We start from the raw sequence: 21449 nt of genomic DNA on the forward strand, positions 1-21449 counted from the left end.
GATATGGTGACTGAGACGGAGCCCTCTTTTTCCCAGCCTCTGACAGACCCTGGCATATGATCTGCATGCAAACGAGGACCCCCTGGTTATGCCTCGCTCTCTCTTGCTTGTCAAGACCGGCTCTTCTGCAGAAGAACGGCCCACCTTTCGAAGTTCTCCAACCCATGCAGAGCTACAGATGCGCACGAAGAGGAGCGCTCTGATGGCCGTCAAGAGACGTGTTGTAGCTCCTAGTTTAACACCTTCGTTTCTAATTTTATTTTTCTTTCTGGTGGCAGGTGGGAAGTTTCCTGCGGTCTAAAGTCAACCTCCAGCCCCTCCTGCGTTTGTCTTGAACGCCCAGACGGAGAGGGAGTCGGTTGCTATCTTTGGTTATCTAGCTGTATGAGTGTTATTCAGCCGTCATAAAGCTAGATAACCGAAAGTAGAAATGACTTCCAAACCTGCGCGCCACCCTAAGAAAATGTAAGCGATAGACGAAGAAAGTGACCAAGAATTCACGAAAACGAGAGCTGCTCAAAACCCAGGCAGAATTTTCAACTGAGACAGCGCTTCTGTTAACTCGTCTTCCAAGGTAAGTTGAAAAGATTTCCGTACATTTTACATTTCTCTATGTTATAGTTTATGTTATAACTCTTGCTACATAGCATCGCCCGAATTTAAAATGTTTGTTACATTACAACACTACGCAAAATGTTTGACAATGTCAAATAAGAAAATAAAAAGAACCATTTTTAGTCATCGGTTATTCAAGATTAGTCTTGCCCATAAACCTCCTAGCAAACTTTACATAGACCCTTTTGTGTAGGTATAAAAATGTCTCGCATAGACGAGAATTTTCCCCGTAAATCGTTTTTATGTTTGATTGCACCAGTGAAAAAGAGAGGCCCCCTTTTTGAAATAAACTTGTTTAAAAAGTTGCATTAAATTATTCTGGGAGCGAAGCCCTCAGACACATTAGCATTCTGGAATTTTTGTTTTATATAGAGGCTCGTCTATAGCGCTGCCCCTTTAGGAGGTCAAGTTCTTGATAATTTGATCACTTTTCATGGGTTTTGGCAGTTTCTTTTGTGCAGGGCTGGGGATCATTGTGGAAAGTGAAGTGGAGCAGAAAGGAAGGGGTGATTTTGAATAGGGGGCGGGGGTGGGATTCTTCTAGGGCAGACCCTTAACATTGCAACTCGCTCTGCATTGGAAATAACTTCTTTAGGAAAGAAGGTAGACATTTGTGGAGGGACTGAAATAACTTAGTTTGAATATTTCATTACAAAACGAATAGAAAACCCGTTTTGATTCGATATTACCATACAAGAGCACACCCGCGGCAACGAAGATTTTTCTGGTCTCAACGTTCTGCGTGTTTTAGAGCAATGTGTTGCAATACATTAAGAAGTAAGAAAGGTTAAGAAGAGATTCATACACGCAGATTGTCAGCTTTGGAAAGGGGGGAATTCAAGCCTCGGATAAGAGCTGAACCAGTCTTTGATGAAATTATTTCTAAGGTACAAGTCAGAAACCAAAAAACCGATGCAGACATCAACCGTATTTCCGTTATTGTGTTGTCTAGTATTCATTATGCATAAGGAATTGCGAAATATGTTAAAACACATATATTTCTACTCCGGTGTCTTCATTGTCCTTGTGATTTTCGAAGCGAACAGCTCCAGGGCCGGTTTGCTTAAACTTTCACAAGAAATTGCAAGAGCGTCCTGTGATCGTTGCATTCATTAATGGGGCGAGATTTGTATTTTAGGAATATGCGTCTTGCAATAACATCATTATTCGATCCAAAATGAACACTCAGAACAAGTGCATCGTGTTGAAGGGGCTATTTTATATGGTCTGAGCTTGGCTGGGGGTTGGGGAAACTTTGATGGAGTCGCTGTCCGCCTTCCGAAACGTTAATGGACCTTAGAATTTTCATTGTCTACTTCGAACCAAAACCGGACAGTGTAGCAATGTTTAGGGACAGTTTTTTTTTTTGTCTGTGAAGTTGGGTGGGATTTGCTAGGGTGTTTTTCGGGTCTCGTAATCTCTCCAGACAGACCACATTGGGAGCTGTCCATTCAGCTCCCCTCAAAACATGGTGCTGAATATTAAACAGATCGCCTCCTGGGTCAAGTGCTAGCTCTTTCGTTTCTTTTCAACCACCCTGTCTGTCCAGACTTTGTATTGAAATGGTTCCAAACCCTTTTAAAAACTTCAATTCACTACATTTCATTCAGATGTTTTCTGCTAGGGTCCGCATGTTTTGCATAAGAGAAAGTAGCTTTCCCTCGAGTTTTAAACTATGAGGAAGAATGTTTCTCTCGATCATTAAAATTGTGGGAGGGGCAATTCTCCTTTCGAAAATATATTGCTATCTTACAGACCTTTGTAAATTGTTTCTTAATGACAATAACGATGGATATATTGATAGAATCAGCTCTAATCCGCAGATAGGTTATGTAACTGTCCACATAAATGCCTGATATACGTAAGCAAGGTCTCGGGACACATGGCCCACCATTTGAAAAATCGTAAAAGCATGAGCACACAGATTTAGAGCACAATTTGAAAAAGCGTTACTAATCCAAATTTACAGCAGTAATCCCATGATCTGGTGAGTCCCACACGCAGAACAAGAATTAAACACGTGGATTTTCCAGAAACTGAACTCGTTTGTGACGCATTTTCCCGGCCATCTGTGGAGACAGAGAAAGTGTCCCAGACACATTATAAACAGGAGCTGCACAACTAAGGAAACTATACTTCCACCCATACACTTCTCATAAACATAGATGCTAGCCAGCATTTTTCCCTTTTTATATACTGCTTTCGTTATTAGAGAGTATCTGTTTAGAAATAAAATACTTTAGAGGAGGGGTAGAAGGTATTTTTAATTGGAATTACAAAGACTTTACCTTTTTAAAACGTTCAACAAGTCCTCTGGAATGGGATACTATATATACTTCCAGAATTGTGTAAATTTGCTTCAAAAACACTCCAGTCTTCTATAGTTCTTGTAGATCTTTAATTTATTCTACCTCCTGAGTAAGCCTTAGAATTGCTCCTATTAAGCATAGCTTAATGCATTGTATTCTGCTAGTAATAACTAGCCCAGAGGACTCGAGTACCTCAACCTGCCTTTTTCTTGCTTAGTCCTTCAGGCTCCCTGTAGCTGACACTCAGAAAGCAACTCCAATGGTTAAGCATGGAGGGCCCTAACCGGAGAAGCACATTCATTCAATCCAAAGCTACTTACAAGCAATAGAGCCCACAGTAGTACTCAAAGGATGGTGTGTCCCTCAATGGCTGGAGCAGGGCCTGGGCTAATTGGTTTGATTCAATGGGGGGTGCTAGATTTGTGAAAAGTCCGAGCAAGGTTTTCCCACGATCAGGTTGAGCTCTCATACAAAGTGGCTGAAGATGGCCTGAGAGGTGGGCATGGAAAACGAGTGTTAGATGCTCTACGTTTCTTGGCAGGAAAATGCTCGAGCCCTTCTTTGCAAATGGCTGCCATGTCAAGTCGTGTGCATGAACTATACCAGCCTCAACACCAGTCTGTTGATGCAGTGTCCTGCCTTAATAGGAGACCTCATTCACTGGCTAATGGTCAAAACACATGGTCACTCTTTCTTTATCATTTTGGTGTGATTATAATAATCCCCTCTGTCAATTTTGTTAATGGGGCTCATTTTCAAGACCCCCCAGTGGAGAATTGTGCAGATATAAAGGTTTATACCTGGTATTCGCAGGTTTTGCTTCTCTCAGCTTTACTTTAGGAGCTACGCAGGCCACTGACTAGGCACACTCAACTGTCCGGTGTCTGTTGTACAGTGCATGCGTACTGCCCCACCTGCAATGATGGTGAATGAGGATCTTTCCAACAATATAGATGTAAAGGGAGGGCTCCTTCATTCCTACAAGGACAATGCTTAATTTGTGTGGAAATGTTATGAGAAAAAGGATTTCAGGTGTGTTCCAGAAATAACTGATTCACTGTGACCACTTATATTGATAATTAAAGCAGAAACGTAGCTTGAAATCTTTTCTAAACACAGGTCAAATAATAGAAAGTGGATCATACGATGAACTGGGCTAACTCTAAATGATGCAACAATTTCAATATTTTTACAATTATTTCATATAATATTGTTGAGGTTGTGCCTTTTTGGTTCTTAACCAAAAGTTATGAAATGTGCCACTTATTTGAAGCATTTCTATATGGTGGCAATGTAATACAGAAATATATTAAAAGCCATTTGAGTCTCGTTGCTGTATTTGTACATGCATATACAATTAATATAGCTGATGCTTCATCCAAGGAAACACACACATTCAAAAACAATTTCTGAAGCATCAAAAACACATATACAAAGCAAAGTAGGTAATCATTTTACAATAAGTCAAACAATGCAAGAAATTAGAGCAATATAGAAGTGATAAGTATTGTACAGACAATCTTCTTCATGGGGTAAAAATATATACTGAAATTTTATGGTAGTTACCGAAGTCATAATAATATTCCACTGTGATATTAACATTATGAAAACACGCCTTTTTAATTGTAAATGTCCTACTTTTTTAAACAGTTCTTTAAAATTATATGTAGAGAGAATTGAATGCTTATTTCTTTGCTGTAAAACATTTTTTTAAACTTTATTTAAAGTTGTATATTTGCATTATTTTTACATTTTGATCCAGAGTGGATAAGGAGTTTGGTTAAAACATTTCTTTTTTTCTGAATCCACTTTAATAAAAAAAGGTAAATGATGCCAGTAGTGTAATTTATTTTTTCTTAGTCACTAATGAAGACCTGTCACATACACATACAAATTGGCAACTCTGACTGAAATTAACTAATAATAGTTAGACAGTAAACATTCAAAGAGGGGAAATCCAGTTACACAGTTACATGTTAAATTTTGACATGTTGACAATGTTGAATTGAAATTTCTCCTGCATGTTCTTCTCTACCTGAGAACAATCACTATTTATTTAGAGTGGGTTTCCAGAGCAACTTATGAATCATGCTAAATGATGAATCAAAGCTAACTTTACCTTTAGATACGAGTCACCATCATTTTTGAATCCTTTGATTAGATTGTTTTCATGTTGGAAACAGTTATATTTATAATGAATCCTGAACCTGCATGACACTTGGTTTTAAACTCTGTATTTCAAATTAGAGGCGAGACAGTGTAGGCTATGAAAATGTGAAACACAAAAAGTGCATTGACAATGTAAAGTTTCACAGAATATTGGCTCAATGTGTCTTGTACATCAGTACATGGTTACATGGAAAATATTGGCTTCTAGTCATACTGTTCTGATAGCAGGTTGTCTCACACCTCATTTTCATTAGGCAAAAGGCCGTTTAGTTTTGTGTTTGGAAGAAACGAGAACAGACAAGATACTCTTGGGTTGTTCTTCACAGGAACAGAATCTGTGCACAATAGCTCTGTGGCTTAGGAGGAAAAATCTCCCAGCAACCGAACGAGTCTCATGATGCAAGTGGAGTTTATTCTTCATCCTTGGAAAAATGTCTGCATTGGAGAACAGATGTAGAGATGAAACTTCTTGCTCCAAGATGCTGTTCTACACCATACTAAAGCTTGGCTTCCATTTAGCAGACACAAGACAAAATCAATCATAACCAATGTGGATGGAACGTAGTGGAAAAAGAGAGAAGAAGGTTTAGGAAACCTGTTTCTTTTACTCCCATTTTGAATGTATGATGAAACTCTTTCAGTCCTTCTTTGATCAACATTTTATTAGTCCCTCTTTATTTATTTGTGTTCCTGTTGATAAGTATTCTGACCTGCTCTCCCATCACTGTGAAGTGCAGGCTCTAAGTGCTGAAGATGCTCTGCTCTTATAGTGACCCTGCCAATGAACTCTCCCGATTGTTGGAGCACCCTTGATATGATAGTTTTATTACTGGTTTTACGATCTTCCTCTAATTGGTGGGGTATGTCTGTTTAGCTGCTTGCATAGCAGTAAAGCTGAAAATACATTAGCATCTGAGGAGCACAGAACCCGTTAACAACCCACCCCCTGAGTTGTGCTTTAATTCAGGGGCTGTGGCGTCCAGGGGAGTGAAACAGACAGTATTGTAATGGCGTGAAATGGGGATAGGCACCGGCCAACATAATTCTCAGAGGTAGATCTTCAGAGATTTCCTTTATACCTCAGAGACAGATTAGATGAACATCTGCTTCTATGCCTTTGTGTTTTCATGTAAGAATGTCTATAGGGATACCGTTGTCCGAATTTCTGTACGAAGTGTGAAAATTGCTTATTCTTTGGGACAACGGTGAAGGTGTCTTGACTTGATCATCAGATGAGAATTAGATAATGGACTTTAAAGAATGTGGCAATCCGTTTAATGTTAAAATGTTAATTTGTTTGTAAATTGTTAAAAAAAAGCTTTAAAGACCTTTGTTAAAAATTATTTCTTTATATCCATGTCTAAAACATGACCTGAAATTTGAAAGAAACTTCTCAGAATTACGTTTTCATCCCTGTTTTTCCTAAGAATAAAAATGGAATGGAAGTTTCTCTGCTTCTTGGACAAACTCAGTGTGCAGTAGTATTTAGGGAACTAGACTTTTTACTAGAAGGTTGCGTGTTCAAATCCCAGGTGGCACACTGTGGTTATACCCTTGAGCAGCTCACTTCACGTAAACTGCAGAAGTACATGGGTTGTTGTGTCAAGTGTTCCACATTTAAGTCACATGGAATAAAAGCATTAGCACATAAATTCAATAACTCAGTTATGAATGTGTTGATGTGTGCACTGAAAAATAGAGGTGACGGTCTTATGATAAAAGACAAATTTAACTGAAATTTAAGACAGTTTAAGCAGGCAGGCACAAATACCTAAGAACACCTACAGAAGCCGCCTCACATTTCTAATGTTTTGGGAGCTTTGCCAGCAATGCACTAAATAAAAGTGTCAGATAGCTGTTGTAAATGATTGTCTCCTAGTCCTCCAAATATCTTAAAACAGAACCTTCAATCCTCCATATCGTTCTCCTTCACGTTAACAAAACAGGAGCAATTAAATCACTAATAACATTATAATAAGGGGTAACTCTGACAGGCAGAGTGGTGACTTTAGTTTTTATTAAGAAGGTTATAAAATCTATGGCATGTGGTACCCATGAAAGCTCATTTTAGCATTCTGTGAAGAGTTTAGCATCATTAAATATACACCTCCTCAAAATGATCACGTTTCACCTAAAGTACTTAAAAACCAAAAAAAAAATGACAATTTACATGATTTTGATGATCAGTGATTTTTCTGGTGGAAATAAAATGTCACTTACAGATCCTAATTGCAGTTACAGTGTTGGGGTTTCGAGGGCGACCACAGCAATTCTATGGTGGATCCTGACTGCATTTTGAGTCATTCTGTTTCAGAGAGTTAGGAACATTGGATTCCTGCAGAGACCACTCACATCTGGAACTTCACGGAATTATCTCTTTAATGTTAAACAAAGAAACATAAGAACAATAAAACATCATAGATAAGCAGATCGATAAAAGGAAGAGCAGAGAGCTAGAGTAATATGTGAATAAACAAGACAGGGACACGAAATAGTGTACAGCCTTTTTAAACAAAGGATGTAGAAAACAAGTGTGTTTGATTGATTATCTTATAGGAAACTTAGTAACAAGTGTTCTTTTCGGTGCATACTATCTTAGAAAACAGTGACAGAAATAAACACAACAGGTAAGTAGGTATGCAGGTACAGATAGATAAATAGCCTAAAAAAGCAGGCATGTTCCATCTTTGACTGGTCTATAGCTGGATATATTTCAGACCAGCCTGCGAGCTCATGTCAGTCCCGTCAATTGAGTTCAGCAAAGAGAGGCCACACATCTAGTATTGATTTGCACTAAAAATGTCTTATGCTCTCGGGCTCAGAACCGAGGTCTTAATACTTGTACAGATTAGATTATAGAAAGTATCTATTTAATTGGTAAAGAAACAATAACCTTTAGTAAATGCAATCAAGAAAATGTATGGTTAGAGTCTGTAAACGTTCAATATGAATATTTCTTTGTACATTCAAGCCTTGAATTTCTTTCCTATTTTATGCAACGTGCAAATAAGATCAACAGAAAGTTCATTACAGTGAATAATTCTCACCTTTCCTAACTTCAAAGTAACTGTGAGCTTGTTTAGATGTACTGAGAAGATTCTGTTAATTTCAGAATATGGTTTGCGATGAGAGGTGCAATAATTCATCCAATATGGGAATAGTGCAACTTTCTACACACAGAACTTGCTAAATTTGCCATGAACAAACTTTTCAGCATCTAACTAGCAATTCTTACAGGAGATGAAGTATCAGAAATTATGCCATGGAACATTGTAAGGATGTGCGTGTATCCAGAAAACTGAGTGACTTAGAAGGTGTGTAGCAGAAAATGTATATCTTTATATAATTATTTTTTATCATCACTACTGGAGTGTCTTCAGAGAAGTGCCTAGGTCTAAATCAGATAATGTGAAGATGTGAGATCCTGCAGCAGGCTCACTGGCACTGGCAGGGAATGCACAGGGATATTTCCCTATGGAGATTAGAGTCAGACAATTCCCTGAAATGACAAAAATACAAATAAAAATACTGGCTTGGACTGAGCGCTGGGAATCTCCTGACTGGAGGGACTTGGGACCTGTCTCTCTGCATCTAAGGGTGAGGGTGGGTCTGTGCGCTCTGAATGAGCAGGACAAAGCCTGAGGCAAGGTAGCAGTACATGCTGGAGCACTGCGATGGCAAACAAGGTGCCATCAACAATGAGCCCAAATAAGTCCACTACAAAGAGGTGTGTTGTTGTGGTTTTTGATCTTGTTTCACCAGTTGTTTTTGCATTCCATTTGGTGATTATTTTTGCTTTGGAAGAGTATTAAATAAAGAAAGGAGAGAAGGGAGGGGGGAAGAGCAGGAGAGGAGAGAGAGAAGGGAGAGGCTAAGTAAAGGAAGCTAGTTATCCCCCACTCAGTGTCCTCCATGCCTGTGAATATAAATGGGAGAGCCGGCTGTTGGCAGCCAGTACAAACGGTGCCATTGTGTCTGTCTGGTGTCTCGGAGCTGCCAGTCACTGAGCCACAGTGTCACGCACATTAGGACCCCTGATCACAGACACCCAGACACCGCCAATCTCCCTCGTGCAGCAAGAGCTAGTGTGTTAGAAGGGGCAGGGAAATTGGACATGGCGCTCTTAGAAAAATGTTTAAAATGCTCTTAACCCATACACACTCACAGAAGCACCAGTTTTGCCAGCAGAACAAGTCTAAAATTTTAGGTGACCTTTTCGGGTAAAAAATGTCACTGTGTCATATAACAATATTGGTTCAACAATTGCTGGGAAGGACATTAATCTCATCTGGAAAATTAATAACAATTGATTAAAAATAAAGGTTGATAATGGGAGTACACATCTCATTACACGTGCAGAATGAATTTTCTTTGTTATTTACCACCCTCACAGTAGGTAGGTATGCTGCAGAGCAGTGATAATAAAGTGGCTTGTTGGTGGATTCTACAGTCCTAAGGATAAGATTTTGTTTTAAAATGTATTTTCACAGGGCTGAGAAATACAAACCAAATCAGATTTTATTAGTGAAGTTTTTGGGGTGAAGTGATTCAGGAATGTATCTACTGCTTTCACTCAAAGGGTTGTGGGAATTTTACTCAGAAAGAAGAGGAATAAAATCTTTTTTTATAAAATCTTTCTTTATGGTAAAACAAAGACAAAGAATGGGAAATATCCATATACAAAGAAAGAACCTAGAATTTTGATCTTGTTTCAATGTGATTCAATGTTCATATTTGTTTTGAGTCTCATGTTGAAAGACTGGTTCAGTATGTATAAGCAAGCCGAGTCTGGACAGCTGTACTTCTCTAGCTAGCACATAACCTCTCAGTTCCACTTCTCTGTCTGTGCAAACAGCAACCCAAAGCTACTCCAACTCATGGCCAAGAATTTTTGCTTGTAAAACACACAATCCAATAAATGAAGACAATTTCAATAATTCTTTTGTTACCATTAACAAACTGTTTAGTAGAAGCTGTTATCCAGGGCAACGTACAGTGTTTACATTTATACATGACTAGCAGAAATCCTACATTCATTTATCCAAGCTACTGGTCTGACACTGTGTTCTTCAGTGCAGACTAGTAGGTCATTTAGAAGGGTTACAGAAACGCTTGAATGGTGCATTATATGCAGATATATATCCGTCTATGTCTCCCAAAACTCCTCACAGATCTTTATCTACTCTGAGAGATGGTTTGTGTTTAACAGACTTACAGTAGTGATTGCAACCCTTATAGAATCTTGCATTGTATTTTTCCTCCTTAGAAACACAAGCTGCACATGATAAATTTATAACCTGGTACGCTTGCATTTACTCTTATCATAAGCTAAGATCATAAGGCAAATGATGTGCAGAAAACAACGTCTTAGTTTCTGACCCAGTACTATCCTAGGCTCCCTTGGTGTGCTTTCTGTGTCTGGTGTATTGTGGTGCTGAACTCAATATGACAGCATGACAAAACGTGCAATATTGACAGTACAAAACGAAGTTGCAGAGGTCCTAAGACACAACACACAACCACCTGCTTTACAAATCATTGAACCATGAGACAGATTTTCAAGCACTATTTCCAGACTCTTAGTATCATGCAGCAATTTATGAAGAAGAATTAATGTTTCGTCATTGGTAAAGGAAATTTTTTATGTTGCCCAGGAAAAGTCGGTCCAGACCTTCCACGATTGCAGTGCCTATAGAGGACGTCAGGAGACCAATCACAACAATGACAACTTGACTTCAAGGAAAGGTATTCACCCTTTCCTATTCATTCAGCCTCACATTATTTACTCATATGTTTGTATGTTTTCCCTGTGACTTTGCTTTCAGTGTTTTCAATCCCATCATCAGTGCTCATTCTCTAGTAGGTTACGAGACATCCAAGGTCCAAAAAACCTTAGGTAGTTCTGACATGTGAACATTTACAAAGGAAGTGAGTACAGTTCTCATCCCAAATGCTGTGCTGGTGAGCGATTTGCTGAGGTGCATGTACAATTACTAGAGTGAATTACTGGAAATTCTACATTTTTTAAAATAAGAAAATTTTGATAGAAATTTCTGGCATCATTGACATAAAGTGCATGAAGGAGTGTGCAGACAATCAATGAGCTGTTCTTTATGTTAGCCGTCAAGACAGTGCAACCCTACCTGGGCTATCAGCACACATTACAGATCCCTCTTGCTGCCCAGTGTGTATTGACACTCTTAAAAGATCTGGGGCTTAAAGGAACATGAAGGAAACACTTTCTTTTCAGACACGTAATGCACAACAGACTCCATGAGACCATGAAGTCTTTGTTATTCATTGCCACTGCTCCTTTTAACTTAACGTTGAGGAATCAGAGCCTTATTTCCAGAATTCTGTTTAACTTACAACTTGTTATACACACTTGGTAAGCAGAGCTTGGAGTTTTCCCAGTAGTCAAAGTAAAACTGAACAAAAGAAGGTCTAATGATACCATGAAAGGCCACAGCCCTCAACAGCTCCTCTCTAGACTTTTGGCTGTACATAATTCAGAGCACAGATACTTTTGGCATGTCAATGTATAAACCCACACACACTGTATATGGAATGAGATGTTTTTACCTTGTTTTTTTTTTAAATCAAAGAGATATGGAAATGAATGATTTGACAGATAGACTTAATTTGAGATGCCCTGTGCTTGTCTCTGTACTGATGTTTCTGAACCAGTGTGCTACAGCACCCTGCCTCCTTTGGAAACTGGTTCAATATTAAGATGTATGAAAAGTCTCCCGGATGCTCAGCTTTGACTGTCAGTGGCAACATGACCCAGATCTGGGCTGACTCCCTGTTGCAGGCTGCTATTCCCTGCTTTGTACTTGAATAGGAAAAAAGAAAGCAAAGATGAAAATGCTGAAACTTCAGCATCTGCCTCAGCAACTTTTCTGTTCAGAACTTTGCTCTGTTTACAAAACCTCATCCACTCTGTCTCACTGATTCATCTGATTTTGAGTTTTGTTTTTCTGTCTTCAGAAACACATTTCCACCCTCAGGCTGGGGGACTAGTTTCTAGTAGTCTTTGATATTAGCCCAAATCAAGCACAGCTCACAAGTGTGTAAGAATACAATCACATTCTATTTGCTGCAGTTTAAACTAGGTTTTAGCTATATAGAAATGTGCATATCCTTTTACATTAAGTATATTTTAATGCCAGTCAATGGTGGGTAGTAGATGGTTGTGACATTTAAAATTGTTTTTGATATTTTATTATTCTAAATTATGTTCCCATTGAGGGTGGAACCAAGCCACAGTAATTAATATCACAACAGGTCTCTGAGTGATAAAGGGGAAACTGTCTACACTCAGGAGTACCAATATTGGTCTGCTGTCATCTCCTATCCCACAATCCCTAGTGTTAGGAGCAAAGGAATTGTGTGATGGTTGCAAACATATTTGAATTGCTTTGCTTTGTAGTTTAAAGGATTTTGGACAACTATATGCTAAATCATTTTAACTTTTTGTAGCACAAATGTGGAAGAATCTTTAATCCTGCCTTTCTCTAACTTTCATAGAATTATTGTCTATCTAACAAAAAGATTGGAGCTGGGGAGCTTTTATAAGATCTTGTTGATATAATGTAGTTTCCTCAACACTAACCAAGAAACATGACTTAAAATACATTAACAACTGAACAATGTACTAGTTGCCATTTTTGCTTTCTTTGATTGAAGGAAAATCAAAAATATCTTTATACTTTTAAAGTTTATTATTTGCACAGCTAACTCAGATGAGCCTCTTGGGTCTGATGATGTACTTCAATGTATTAGTATGTCTATGAGGTGCATGGAGCAGAATGCTTTAAGGAACACTGGATAATAAATACCTCATGGGCTTTGTTATACATTTCCCTTCTTGTGAGAGCAAAACAGCAAAGTGTAGATGGAACTTTTACATTTGTAAAATAGATATTCTCAATGAAAGAAAAGACAGATGTAGGTCATGTACAGTAATTACAAAGGATGTAATACCACAGGAACATGAGAATTGTTATAAATAAGATGAAGCCATTTGGTCCACCTGGTGTGTGTGGTTACTAGTTGCTGAGATATGAAAATAAGCCAAAAACATAAAGATTCTATCTGTTGAGGAGGAATGCTGATACCCTTTTCCAATAAAAATAGTTAAAGCATTTTCTTCCTTAAGTCGACCACACTCTACAATCGAAATCCGAAACGTTAAAAAACATAAAGCTTAACATACTACTTTTTGCAGTTGATGTTCAGGTCCTTGAGAATTATTGCCAATATTAGAATTCCAAGACCTATGTATGGTGCTGTTGCTTGTTAGCGGCTCGAGGCAATATTTTAATGTGAAGAGGTGCTAAAATAGCACCTTCACATATTTAATTTTGGGATTTCTCACAAAAGCTGTAAAGTAACATGCCTGCTGATGCACAGCCACCCAAACAGACAGGCCGTGTGCACACACACAATGCACCACTGCCAGCACAACACCGCCAAAGTCACTTCTAGTGCCACACGACCCTTTCAGATTTGTATTAAGCGATTTTTTTTCCTGAATAAAGCACATCACTAGTTGCTTGCAGACTAGCGACTACATATAGTATATCTAGGAATTACAGTTATTTTTCGCCATTTTTTTTTCTAAGGACACCAATTATATTGTAGTTGCCATGGCATCAGCTTGGCAGTAATAAAAGGTCTGTTTTTAGTGCTTTAATTTCTTCTTGTTTCCCCCACAGCGACTGCCAGTTATTCTCACCTTGTCTCGATGGAGGAAGAAAATAAAAGGGCGCAATTTAAAAAAAAAAAAGACAACAAAATACAAAGTCAACCCCCGACCCCCCCCCTCCATCTATCCTCTCCCATCCCTGCTATCCTGACCCCCTTGTCCCCCTGGCTCTGCCCCTCCTGGGAGCCTTTAGTGCCATCTGTGCCCCCCGAGAAACTGCGAGCCCCTTCCAACCGGTGCCAACAGGGACAAAGAAGCTGCCAGCCACTGCCGTCCCCCGCCCTGCCAGATGCCATTTTGTGTGCCGGAGAACCGTGTGAGTGTGTGTGGGTGTGCTGCGGAAGCCATCTTGAAAGGAAATCTTGCTGCTGCTCCTAAAATGGCTGTGTTGGCACGAGGTAGGTTGCATCATTGCCTTATATTCCATGGAGGTTTTCTCCATCTCTCCCTGATCCCTGTCTCTCCTCCACTCTTTCCTTCTTTCCGAAACTCTTGCCTATTTTATCTCGCTAATTACCGGAGAAGGGGGGGTGGGGTGGGGGGTGAGGAGAAATGTGAAATAAATGAACTGGCACAGGCAGGAGGACAGCCTGCCATCTCCCTTGTCATCTTTTTCTTCACGCTTTCTCTCCGTCCTTCTCCCTTCTTTTTGAGAGATCTCTGCCAGCGACCTCTTTTGAAAAAAAAATTGAATTAAGCAACTTATAATTCGCGATGTGCCCCCCCCTCCCACCCACGCCACCTCCGTTAATTTTTGATGATCGTTTTCATTTTCTGTGCTTGAAATGACAATTCGCAATGAATGTTTTCCATAACCAGTCCCCCCTACCCCCACCTCCTTTTTGCCACTCATTACCTCTCACAAACACACACACATTGTGCATTATGCAAATCCAGGATAACACAAATCAGGTCATTACAGATTACCCTGTACTCCTCTCATATACCAATGTATAGTCAAATGACAACGTATGTTTTATTTTTGATGCAAGATTTGGTGACGGTATATATATATTACTATTTGTGATATTCTACTGGTTCATTTCTTATTCCATTCATACCCACATACATTTTGCCAAGACCCCATAGAATCAGTCTTTCTTTCTTATTCAGCTTTATTCTCCACTGGTTCTGTCTTTACAGCTCTGTGCATTTGCTTATAACTGCTGTAGATTTAAAGCTGCATTAACTATTAAACCTATTGTTATTTAAGAATGAGATTAAATCAATCCCAGTCTATCCACTTAATAAATTCTTCTGAATTTGGTCCCCAGTATTAATGTTTGTTTTGACAATGTAAAAGCAAACTTACAAAATTTTAATTTGTCATTTTAACATTTGTCTGAAATACAATCATTAGAACCTCCCTGCTTTGTTTGCTGTGAAAATCTTGAGTCTGAACTAAAATGAAATATAGTAAGAAACAGTTAACTAGTCGTTATACAGAATGGGCAACCATCTCTTAGGTGTACAAACACTAAAGAAATCCTCTCCATACATTACATACACCAGATTTAAGAGCTGAAAAATACTATATTTCTACATTGAAATTAATTTGTTCCTATCACCATTTTCTTTTTGGCTTTAAAGGCTTCACTAAGAGTTTGTGCACCTGGAGAACAGAATCTTGTTGGAGGCTCTGTACAGATTCACTGCTTGCTCTCAAAGTGGCTCTTTGCTTTAGTGCAAAATTAACGTTATACACAGGCCGACCTCTGCACTAGCACCTCAGAAGAGAGGTGCGTCAGACAGCTCTGAATACTGTTCCCAGAACAGTGCATTCTCCCGCAAACAAAAATGCCTGTGTAAAAACAAGCTTCAAGAGATTCCATGAGCTGAAAGCCTCTCAGCTATACAGACTGTCTTTGACAAGGTAATTTTACTGAAACCACTCCTCTTCAAAATCCCATTTAAAACATCCACACCCTACTACATCTTTAATATTGATTATGTCTTTGTTCTTAACAGATATTAAAAGGTATTAATTCTTCTTTTAAAATGAAACCTATTAGGAGAGAACCACTCTCACTGAATTGTCCATAAATACAGGTGAATTTCTGAGTAGAACCTAACAGGATAGATTTTTTTTGTGTTTGTATTCCATTTAGGTAAAAGAATGTTTATAGTTACGAGAGCAAAAAAAGTCTTAACTATGCATCTGCAGTAATTACCCTTACTTATTGATATATAGTTTTTGATGATTGTCTGCTATGTTCTTCATAGCTTGGATAAATCAGTGTACACAAACACCATGGCTTCTCTTTTAAGAAATGACTCTGTATTTTCAGTCATCAGTCATTCTATATACATTTTTTTTGGATAAAGTGAAAAAGTTTTGATTAGGCAAAAGTTTAACTCACTCGACTAGTTTGTCAAAATAAAAACACCATATTTTGAAACAAATATACAGAACAACTCTTGCTTTTTTAAACAAAGATCTGCATCAACCCCTCTATTTTGTACAATATTTAGAAAAAGAAACAAATACCCCTTTTGCCTCCAATTTAAGATGTATCAGCTTCTGCATTTGTTGGGTAAAGCATGCCAAAAATATTTCACCCCAACACTGACTGTGTAAACACTGTCCAACCTTTCATACAATAACTGTTACTGTTTGTGATGGATTTTCAAAGAAACACAAAAAAATTGACAGTTATCTGGAGATAAAGCCTGCATTACGATGAGCTAGTATAAGACCCCAGACCTTACAAAAATGGTGAGGTGCAGTTTCAATTACTGTAATTGACGCAGTGAATGCAATGAGTTTTATTAATGAGTACAGTCCCTTGGTCCATTGGCATACATTGGTGCCATTGTTCTATTAGAAGACAAAAGCTTTGGAGAGATTATTTTACTATGCTTAGGCAGTTGGATAGAGAAATGAAAACAGAAGGCAAAAACAGTATGTGTGAACAATAAAAATAGTAAATAACAAAAGACTATATACAGATCAGCCAGACGAGAATATATGATGTTAAGCTAATCATGGACATTGTTCTGCACTTCTTTATTATATTTAAATCATACATATTAGAACGAGACCACGACTCTGATGGTAATATTAAATGTGGGAAAACGCACAGTGTATTCGTGATACATAGTCAATGAACGAATTAACCTCGCCTCGAAAATTAATCAGAGCACTTGATAATCGATTTGACATTCATTCTTGGTTAAATATCAGGGGAAAAAAGATCGTATACTTACAGCTAGAGTTCGGAACCATTTCATCCTACTTAGATTTCGAAGCCCAAAAGTAACCGAAAAAGGTAAAAAAAAAAACAACGATCGATGCTTGATATTGTGTTAAATTCAATTGCAAGACAAAATTGTTGTTTGCTGAAGAAATACCTTCTTAACACTAGAACATAGAATACGATTTATTATTTTAAATGATGATTCTTTAAAAAAATAAAGACTAGACACAAAACCCTTTACTGTATGATTTCATTGAGATAACACGTGAAAATACATGAGAGACAATAAAGCAACTGCTGCTATTAATGAATAAGCCCAGACAAGCTTTTCTTATTAACATAATTGCATTGAAACGAGGAGAGAGGGCAGAGCCGACAGTTAAAGACACAGTAGCGCCTTCTCCGCGTGCATGTCACCTCAACAGTCATTGTCTCTGTCTGCAGGCTTGTTGGCACACCGAAACTCCTACTGTACGAGGCCATACAATACGTGATGTATATCAATAGATTGCACTTTTGTTTGTTTTGACTGAAAACAATGTGCATCTTCCAGTTTGAAGGCTATTGCAGTCCCACCCTATTTTATCTTTTTTCTGTGTGTGTGCACAAAAAGTTGAAACATACGTGTAAGTTAAATATAAAATAATTTAAAACACTAAAGAAAACTGCAGTAGGCTCCTTATGGTTTGCTAATATTAGTATCGATCCTTCAAATACCCTAAGAGATCAAATGCTAATTGCAATAAGACTACATATTTTTTTAAGTGTGCATTGCTCTTAAATGCATGTGGTTGTAATAGTAATGAAGATTACTACATAGATGAACATACACAACATCTCTATTGTCTGATATAAAATAGCTATCTTACCTTTTGAACAATACATTGTTTCTACATGAGTCTACTAAATATGATTGGAACGCGTTCTAAACTGTAGACATTAATTAAGCATTCATAAGAAAATGCTTAAAAAATACAAAAATCAAATGTTTTTAGATTGTTCTGTTGTTACTCAATATACCATAATTCAATACCTATTTTACAAACCACTACACATTCAAAGAACATCCCTTTATAAAATTTCGAGGGGAGTTGTCACATTTTTCCATAATAAATACGTACTAAACAAATACATCAACGGAGCACACAATGAAAATGTCAGATATAACTTCCAAATAAACATGATAATGAGAGATTAATTAGCAGAGGTGCCTTCTGAAGGCCTTAATTAGCCTGTTGCCTGCTCTTTCCACACCTGCTTTTCTTTACATAATAGAGCGGCCTCTCGTTTATGCTTATCGAGAGCACTGGCATTTTCATTTAAAAGCGAAAGAAATAAGAACCGCAGGAAAAAAATGATGGGGTAAAAAAAAAGACGGTGTGATCTTATGGGCAAAATCAGTTCGGAGACATTTCAAATCATTTATTATTATTGACCAATAGCGAGATCTGAATCATCCCAAGGCCCTACTGTACCTTTAATGTTCTGCAGTTTCCCTAATTAGAACGGCTGTCTGTTTCGAAGGGGGAGGGGCGACCTTCTTAGATTTGCATCTATCACTTTATTTGCAAGCACGAACTGTATGCTCCACAGGGAGGGTCTCACAGCTGCAGTAAGCCCGCTGAAGAACACTTCGCTGGGGTGCCGAGGCTGGATTTCAATGTTGCAGTTGGACTTCTGTTGTTAGAAACAAATATACGAGCGGTGCAAAATGAGACATTAAAATCACCATTGCACCTATACAACATTTTCAAATGATTTTTTTCTTCTTCCGTGAAATGTAATTAAACGAAAACGGCGGATCCCATCGCCATCCGCACTGTGGCACGCAGGGAGTCAGTTAACGTTTATTTCTAAGAAATACTTTGCTCGCAGGGCACGTACATTAGTATGTACCTGCAAGTATCAAACACGGTGTACTGCAATATTTACTTCGAGAAAATATTGTTTTTTTATGTCCCTGGATAGCATCATAAAATAATATTTATATTTTACTTGCTAATTACCCCTTGTTGCTTTTATAAAGTGTGTAGGCTTGGCAACACTTAATCTTGTATACATAAAGTCCATGCTAACATGACAGTTATATTAGGAGACACTTTGAAATAATTTTACTAATACATTAGTGGGTGAGCACCACCAAGTCTAACGGTTTTTTTTTTCTGTAGCAAATAGCAAACTACAAGATGTTGCCTTTTAAAGTTTGTAAGCATTCATTTACATTTGTTGTTGAACATTATATATTTTTAAATAGATAAAAGAATAATTCTTACAGGCAAAAAGAGTGTACAGTTTGTGACACAAAAATAATAACTAGGATTATTCAATTTATTGAATTTTAATAAAAAAATATTAACACAGGTCACATTTGTGTGTACATATGACCACAAAAGTTTCAGAGATGATAAGTTTACTTTTGTTTTTCTCTTACAAACGCCAACAGCATTTGATTAGAATGAATGGCATTCGAAAATGAACAACAGTTTTCCATCCTTATTGAATATAAAAAAAAACAATTAAAAATGAAATACTGGTATTCCGTAGACAACTAGTCATAGGTGCGGTCGATATTAAATTCTAAAAATTAGCTTAATATCAGTGTCAAGCCAGTTAAGATCTCTTCAGGTGAAAAGCTTTGCAAGACATCATTATTTGAGATATTCGGAGGAAGGAATGATGTACAAACAGAAGGAGGAAGGATGAAAAGAAGGTGACGAATAACAGCTACAAATCCCAGGAATAGTAAGGACAACGTGTCAGGATTCCAGTGGTACCCAGTAAGGGCTTGTGCCGCTCTGTCCACCACAGCGGCTGGATTTCAAAGGCTAACAATCTGAGTCTTCCATTTGGAAATGAAGTGTACATTTTTTAATTGATCTGATTAGAAATCTTTACTGAAAACAATCCAGGGCTTAAAAGAAATCCTGAATTCTGGAAGGGTTAGGCCCTGTGTCTACCAACGACCACTTAAAAATGGACAGCCTACAGGGAACCATTACTTTACCTGCTCTTCATACAAAGAGCTTAAAGGAGATTTCTAATTTCAGTCTCCAATGAAATTAGTTTCTTGTAAGATAAGCTGATAAACAACTTTTAAACCATTTCGGTCAGTGGTCTTAGTCTACTCTTATTTTTTCAGAGTCTCAGCGGTGTATCTTTATTATTACCCTGGTAATTCAATCAGTACAAGGAACCTTTCTTACCCTTCACCCATGCAGGAAACTTCTAAGCAACTAATAGTTATATTTGTCTGGTAGAATGTTCTTAGGAGCAGCATAGTGTACAGACCCTTGGGGGCACAGGAGGGCATTGACCAGAGTTTGCTGTTACATAACACTCTGGACAGAAACCAGGGATTTCTACAGAGCATTCCTCCAACTATACATGGCTTGGTAGGGCAAAATGTGTAGTAGGAGGGAAAAATTGTGGAAAGCTCAGGTTAGTTTTAACAGACATAGAGGAAAAGAAAAATTCAACAGAATGGGAATTATTCCCAACTATGCAAACAATCCTTTCAGGCAGTTATTCTTTTAAATAACTTGTTGCAGGTTTTAGAAGCTCAATTATACTCTAAATTAGTAACAAGATTATTGCACAGAATACATTGTACATTATATATACATCTAGTTACATATATTAAATATCATAATATAATTACATATACAGTATATAATGGAACATATACAAAGGGATTATTGTATTACAGAAAAAAATATGTAAGAAAAAATCTGGTGGGTATATGCATTCAGGCATTAAGAATGTTGTGTTAAACTATTTTTTTCCCTTTAACATATGAGTATCAAAAAGGCAAATACTAATACTACCTCCCTCATCTCACTGTCTTTCTGTGAGAGCTGCTCAGATATTTTAGTGTAATTTCCTACAGTATTGTGCATTGACCTCTTAATTTTTCAAGGAAGATACTTAAAAGATTTTATGAATGCCAGTAACACATTTTTTAAATTAGCTGAATATAAATCAGAATAAAAGAACAGAATGAAAGATTTCACAAATGTTTGAGGTGACAAAGATGTTGGCCAATTATATTACCTAATTAATTGTATTTCAGTTATTTTTTAAGTTTTGATCACACTCAGATATAGTCAAAAGCATTCACAATTTGATTGTTTTTTGTAAATTTTTGCAGAATTAGCTGTTGCATTTATACATTCTTTGATCCACCTGTATAGACAACAGAATAATTGGTTTTAGCTGGGTAGCTTGTGCTGTGCCCTCAGGAGTACTGTGAGAAGGTTAAGTGATAATTCTTGTTTCTGAAACATATGAAACATTATGTGATATGTTGTGAAAAGACAGCATACATATTACCTGCTATGTTTCATATAAAAATGTTCTGTCTGTTTTAGAATCTTTTGACTTGATAACTATTGTGGAGGTGAGTGTGGAGCTGCATCGATGTTAATTAGATGCTTAAAATTAAAAAGCAAC

At 37.6% G+C, this 21449-nt stretch overlaps 1 long non-coding RNA gene across 1 annotated transcript in view; it reads left to right on the top strand.

Annotated features, from left to right (window-relative positions):
* The first annotated feature begins 427 nt into the window (after positions 1 to 427).
* Positions 428 to 21449, top strand: part of LOC148831644 (uncharacterized) — a 35678-nt gene continuing 14656 nt past the window's right edge. The window contains exons 1-3 of the long non-coding RNA XR_016091320.1: positions 428 to 574; positions 10748 to 10838; positions 13814 to 14201. This is a non-coding gene — a long non-coding RNA (uncharacterized LOC148831644). The remainder of the gene's footprint in view (positions 575 to 10747; positions 10839 to 13813; positions 14202 to 21449) is intronic.

This window comes from Atractosteus spatula, chromosome 7, assembly GCF_055471065.1.
Source record: "Atractosteus spatula isolate fAtrSpa1 chromosome 7, fAtrSpa1.hap1, whole genome shotgun sequence".
Lineage (NCBI taxonomy): Eukaryota > Metazoa > Chordata > Actinopteri > Semionotiformes > Lepisosteidae > Atractosteus > Atractosteus spatula.